The sequence below is a fragment of the Dipteris shenzhenensis genome, chromosome 14, assembly GCF_047967505.1.
Source record: "Dipteris shenzhenensis isolate YYH24624 ecotype China chromosome 14, Dip_SZ_1.0, whole genome shotgun sequence".
Classification (NCBI taxonomy): Eukaryota; Viridiplantae; Streptophyta; class Polypodiopsida; order Gleicheniales; family Dipteridaceae; genus Dipteris; species Dipteris shenzhenensis.
The window spans coordinates 27,936,162-27,943,330 of NC_141609.1; the positions used below are offsets into that span (position 1 = coordinate 27,936,162).

The 7,169-nt window shown below is 44.5% G+C and overlaps 1 pseudogene; it reads left to right on the forward strand.

The window, feature by feature from the left end:
• The first annotated feature begins 5,813 nt into the window (after positions 1-5,813).
• Positions 5,814-7,169, forward strand: LOC147894412 (xyloglucan 6-xylosyltransferase 2 pseudogene; annotated as a pseudogene).

The following is a 7,169-nucleotide window of genomic DNA, read 5'->3' on the forward strand; positions in this document are numbered from 1 at the left end:
AAAAGAGACTAGATCATACCTCGACAACTATTACCACAAATCATCTACTACGCTCAAGAAACAACAGAAAGAGTGGGATACCAAGGCTCGACTTGACTTGAATATCATCAAATTCAATATAAAAGATATGATGATCCCTCTTCTTCGTGGGGGAAGACCTCAATTGTACTTGCTTGGAAAGATTTGGAAAGGAGGTATAATGCCAACAACATGCCATGTATTCTCTTGTTGGAGGATCAACTGACCAACAATCCAATGCTTTCAATTTAATTAGGTCTTGACTTCTTACCCAGATTGAAGTACCTTGGAAATCAGCTCACATGACTCGGACACGAGGTCAAGCAAGAAATACTAGTCCAGCTTGCCATCAATGGCCTTGGATCACATTATGGGCAGTTTGTGACTACGTTAATCACTCGAGATGCTCCTCCAACATTTCAACTCATGTCAGACATGCTCATGCTGGAGCAACTGAGATGTGGTCTCAAAACAAATTCTAAGAATCATGATACTTCCTTCACAGCAAGAAGAGGTGCAAGAGGGTCATACAGAGGAAAAGGCAAGAATTTTGGATGCTCTGGCAACAATCAAGGTAGAGGTCAGTACCATGGCAGACAGTCTCCATCTTCATTAACTCAGAGTCATGGTCCTCCCGCTTAGAAGGGGACATGGAATCCCAAAGGTAGAGGTAACTTTGGAAGAGGAGGAAATCAAGGAAGTACTCCTAGATGCAAGGTAAATTGCAGCTATTATGGCATTCCAAGCCGTTGGGAACCAGAATGTAGAAAGAAACAAAGGGATTTAGGGAATGCCGGCCAGTCAAATATGCCTCACAACCCTCATCAAGGCAATCACCATCAACAACAATCTGCTCACTGTGTCTATGATGGAGACAACCCTAAGGGCTATCAACATAAAGTTCTCATATCACAGTCTACTTCTCAAACAGAGAAGGATGAGGACACATGGTGGTTTGACTCTGGTGCGAAGCAATCACATGACACCTATGAAACAATGACCTTCTCTGATCTCCGTTCCACAACTGGAACCCAAAATAGAACATCATGATGGGGGATGACACACCCCACAAAATCAAAGGGATCAGTAGCATACCCTTGCACAACACCACAAGGAGCATTGGAGATACGTTATATATCCCCACAATGGCAAAGAACCTTCTCTCTGTTGGACAGATGACTGAGAGATATGGAAGACGTCTTCAACAAGTATGGATGCACTGTGAGAGAGCTCAAGAGTCTCGAACCTATCATTGCTCAGGGTGTCAAGAGTGGAAGAATGTTCAAGCTTTCTTATGCCATTATGATCCAGAGAGCCCTACTCAGCTCATTATAAGAATCAGGATGCTTATTGAGTACATTGTGGCACAAGAGGTATGGTCACCTCAACTTCAAAAGAATTGTAGCCCTAAAAAAGATAAACATGGTATAGGGGCTTCCACAATTTTGTACTTTCAAAAAGATGTATGTGAGGCTTGTTGCATGGGTAAGCAACACAGACATCCCTTTCCAACATCTTCGACTCGAAGCATAGATGTTCTTTAGATCATTCATTCAGATTTATGAGGTCTGCCTACTATACCATCTCTTGGCAAGGCTTTGTACTTCGTGATCTTCATTGATGATTACTCATAGAAGAATAATGAGAGAGGGAGAGAGAGGAATGCACTTAAGATTTGATTCCCTCAGCATCTCTTGAAGCTTCTTAAATTGCTCAAAAACATCAACATGGGCCGTTTCCAAGACTTCCACTCTAGTTTGGGAATCTCTCACGATGACAGATTGCTTTTCAAAACTTTCAAAATCCACTACAAGCTCGTGCACAACCCTATTGTAATCTTGTTGCAGGGTCTTGTAGCTTACTCTTTGAACTTCCTTTGGTGAGTTGTTTCTGTTATTGTTTTTCTCTTTTGATAAATTTAAAAGTTATTTGGCTGCATGATGCAGAATGAAACCTAATGTGAGGCATATAAAAGGACATCGATTCACCTCTGCTATAGAGAACATTTCAATTGGATATTGGTCTATTGATGGCAAGAAAAGCATAGGTCATATCAATTTCTCAAGTCTATTACTTACACTTTAGACATTTTATTATTCCGACTGTAGCAAAGAAGCTCAGGCATGTGACAATGGATAAGAGTAGGGAGACAGTAAATCCTTACTAGAAACCACAACTCCTCATTGATCAACTCATAATCTATTCTCGAATGGGAATGAGTGGATAGTTGATCTATTTGCAAGTTCGGGCACAGTGACAGCATGTGCCTTGAAAAAGGGTCAAAATGTAATTGGAATTGAGAAAGATCCTATTGAACATGGTTACATAAAGAAGAGAGTGACTGCAATTCACCACGTGCCTGATGAGCATCAAGAGCTTGGATTGAAAAGTGGAAAGTTTGACGTAGATTTAGCGGTAGCCTCCTCACGTGAGCCCCAACCTGATCCACAGATATTAAAGCGTGGTTTTAGGGAGGCAAGCAAGCTACCTAACACTTGGGAGAAGGAGATTGAGAAAGAGAATGTTTTTGAGAAACCTGTACAACAAGCCTAGACTGCACAAACTCATTTAGGTGCTACATATGGCAATATTGAGTAGACTTTAGTCGCGGATTTGTGTAAATAGTTTTAAGAATATGCATGGTTTGAATAAATAAGTGTTCCCAAGACATTTGAAAAACCCTATGCTTCACACATTTTAGCAAAGTTAAATTTGAACAATAATAATGAGGTCATGCTACTATGCGTAATAGCCTAAGTTGTATCATGTTGTTTTCAAAAGACAAGACAAGGTCAAAGAAAAGAAAAAGCAAGTGCAGTTCTCGATATTTCAAAAAAGATTGATATTATGTGACGTAGTCGAGTCCTTACTAATTTGTGGACACAGTGTACAAAAAATGCTTAAATTTAAGAAGTCTTAAAAATTTGACTACGCAAAATTAAACCCTTTTTAGAAAAAATTGTATTTTTATAAAATTTTGAGGGAATCGTAAAACGGGTTTCAATGTTCTGTACCCAAAATAGATGTTACACTATTATTTGATTCAAGTGAGCTCGCTCCCGCCTAGGCACAAATGCCATGTTGCATATTGCTCACACATATGTTGTTGGGTAGGATATTTTCGTGAATTGCCAGTTTCCTCCTCTCTACCCGTCTCTGACCAAAAACCTGCAATAGGCCTACAGTCAAGAAACTTGCAAAAGAATTGGCGGCATCAACACTGGCCTTGAAGTGCCCATTAGGAGACTCCACTTCCTGTCTCTTGTAGTGCACTGCAATGCCACATTGTGGCACCTAGATTAATAGGGCAGCTCATGGGAATGATCGTGCATAAAGAAAAATCGCCACATGGTGGCATTTTTTCCCATGTGGCAATGAGGTCTTAGCTGGTGTGTCCTTCGAGTAATGACCTTGACGACTACGGATAGATCGCAATTCATTAATCACTTTGCTTATTGGACATTGTAAAAATTAGGGACACATGCTTGTCGGAAGTTGGCCGAAAGTTATTGGAGTTATGGGCATGCAATTCGGTCAGATTAAGTAGAGAAGAATTGACTATATTTTGCGGGAAGAATAACAGGTGGCAGCAAATCATTTGAAATCAGAGATGGTCTTCCATTGAAGTCCATTTGCATGGGTTAGCCAGCCGATTGAAGTCTATTTGCTTTTGCGGTGACCCCCATCCAACACATCAGCATTTCTTTGCCGAAATTCCTCATATGGCAGTCATGTTCCCACGGTGAGCGAAAGAAAGAGCGATTGGGCACATGTTGCACATCCTTTCACTTCCATTTCAAGGGTCAGGGGCACATGTCTGCCTCAAATATGCTAGACCCTGTGGGATAGAGAGTTTTATGGAGTTGATGGCAGCTTATCATTGATTGCAAGGTCCTTGCTTGCACTTACTAGCATGTGCAGTTTGTCGATTGCAAGGGTCACGTTGTGCCGGATAGCTGCACGATCCTTGCTTGCACGTACTAGCACTATTTGCTTGAACTTACTAGCCTACAGAGTCCAATTGCAAGGGTGAGGGTGCAAGGTTTGGCATTAGCATTGCCTTATTAATAGGTTTGCCACATGAGCCCCAAGGGCTTGCAAAATGCCGAGGTGAGAGTGTGTGTCGGCTGGCGATAGTTCGAGTTGTGTTAGAGTACATTCCCACGTATCGCCAAACCAACAAAAATGCTGGAAAATGCCAACGTCTACTTCGTTCCCACGAAATGTCCCATAAATGTGGGGCCAAAACATAGCGCTCCAATGCTCCGTTGGAGACGGAATCTTTCAATCTCCAAGCGTATGCTTGGCAGACATCCCCAAGCCTTCTTCCTAAGCTGTGTTGGGTCCCACGATATGCCTACGCCTGCTACGGTTGTGGCATTTCCGTTGGCTTGAGCATACGTGGGAATGTGCTCTTAAAGAGCTGAGAGCTCAGCATGATGACGGCTACGACGTCTTGCGTGTAAACGAATGCTCTACCCTCTCGACCCATAATTTGATAGTTTTTTAAATTTCAACGATTTAAACTCGCTACAGGATCGAGCTGCAGCTCGCCAATTTCTCTCTAATTCGTCTCTGAACGTCGCCGTCGTTCACTTGCAGCTTATTATTAATTCTCTTTCCGTGGCGTTGATCTCTTTGGCCAACAAATTTACACTCCCGCTTCGACACGCCTTGCAACCCGCCTTCTCTTGCACGTCTAGAGACATACAATTCAGCTTTCCGCGGCTGGAGAGCTACGTGCACGGCTGAACGTTCAACAGCCTACGATAAGACATGAAAACTGTGTTGATTACCCCTCCAAAACACAAATTGTTTATAGCGCTCGGGCAGTCTTTTCTTTGGATCCATGACCCTCGAGCTGTCCCCATGGCTCCCACTCTCTCATCATCCCTCCGGGGCTTTTTTATTCATTTGCAGAATCCGTCCTCGTGTCCCCCTTTTACAATGCGTATTCCAATGACCTTAGATTCTTCTTCATGCCAATTTCCAGCCACCATATAGTTTCCAAATGCAGGCTGGCGATCCTCAGGTGCCTTTTGTCTTGGGTCGGTGCAGGGCCCATCTTCCCGCATCACGCTTCTTTTTTCTTCAGAAACCGTGTAAAAGGATCGAAGTTCATCGAACTCAGCACGCGCAAATTCTTACAAGTTACTCACGGACTGACACAAGTAGTTTCGAATGCTATTCCTGGGAGTGGAATAGATCTTCAATGGTTCAATAATTTGACCAAAACTCCTGTATACTTCGTTCGAGCGACAGATCTTGAATGATTCAATAAACTTTTCTAACTTTATTACCCCCACGGTCGAGGTGGATTCATGCATGCGTAAGAAAGGATAGGTGGCACTTGGGCAGGGAAGAATATTGGAGAACGCATGACTGCTATATGACGACGATATAATCTCTGCTCACGAATTTCAAATTGTCCGACAGCTGTGCCATGAAGTGGCCAGGAAGCTAGCTCCCAAATGCCTGGACTTGACAAATCGAAGAAGAACAAGTTCATCAGGTATTCCAGGAAAGTTCGGTGGAAACGGAATTGACTGTTACCAAATAACTGATGAATCTTCCCTTCGTAGAAGCCCTCCTCGGTGCCTTGACTGCCATCTCTCACAACCAAGGTCCGCCCACCTCCACTTTCGGTGCTTCCCACTTTTCCCTGCCTTATTTTAGTTCCCCTTCGCCATTCAATTCCTCCCGAGTAACTCTAAACTCATCTTTCTACCCAGAGCCTCGATGTTGAGAAACCTCCAGTGAAGGAATTGCTCCGTTGATTCCTTACCCAGTCTATAATGGCGGAGAGCTCCAAATCCGCCTTGCCCGTACCGAGGATCCGCGCCTTGGCTCAGATTTTCCGCTCTGGCTACAGGAATCGCAAGATCCAGAAGGCCGTCCGCGATGCGAAAATGACGGTGCTGTGTGGATTGATCACGTTTGTTGTGCTTCGAAGCTGTGTAGGAGGAGGCCAATTCAGAACACCTATGGACGATTTTGAGGACATTCAACGAGGGCAAAGGCATTTCTATCGCGCCCTGACACAGATGCGGGAGAGCATGAGCGACAATGTAAAGGCTGCAATCGAAAGTAAAGGGCACTTGAAAGGTGCGACAGCAGCGCTACTTGCCACAGAGAAGAATCATAGCTCTGCTGATCTCTCTCCTGGCAAAGTTTATACAAGATTGGGATTGAAGGTTGGCGGTTGGCATCGACAACCGTCGAATCTGTCCGTCGCTCGGAAGGCAGCCAGTAGCCTCGTGAATAGTAGCAATACCCAAATTCTCCTTGTCACGGTGTCTCCACCGGAGGCTTGCCGAAATCCGGAGGGAGACCATTACCATCTGAAATCTGTCAAAAACAAAATGGACTATTGCCGCCTTCACGGCATTGAAATGTTCCACAACATGGCACACTTCGAGCCCCAACTGTCTGAAGGATTCTGGGCTGTTTTGCCCTCCATCCGAGAGGTCATGCTTTCTCGACCGAAAGGGGAATGGATCTGGTGGATGGCTAACGAAGCCCTTTTAACAAATATGTCATTCGAGCTTCCAATTGAGAAGTATGCGGACTACAATCTCGTGCTTCATGGTTGGGATGAGCTCGTGTACACGAGGCCCCGTCAGGGCAGGGGAGGACTGAGCATGGGAAGCTTTCTAATCAGAAATTGTCGTTGGTCATTAGATTTGCTGGAAGCGTGGGCAGCGATGGGAAGCAAGGGAATCGATATTCATGAGGAACCATTGCCGGGGACACTGGAACAGAGGTCATCAATTAGGCTCGAAGCGGAAGAGCAATCCGCGTTGAGCCTATATCTGTTGATCACAGAGAGAACATCGAAGTGGCGCAATAAGGTGTTCTTGGAGAGCTCTTGCAGCATGCACGGCAACTGGAAGGTGGTGATCAACGGAAATGTGAGGCATCAATGGCCTCTAGTCACCCATTTCAAAGGCTGCAAGCCTTGCGGTGGAGCTCGCAGAGATGCAGCCCAGCTTCCATGCATGCGTGATCTGCAGCGAGCCTTCAACTTCGCAGATAATCAGATTCTGAAGCTCTATGGCTTCCGGCATGCGACCTTGGAGTCGATCAAAGTAGAGCGCTTGCATCGTAGATCAATCAACGACACCATTAAGGTGATCTCAGGTAAGGATTGA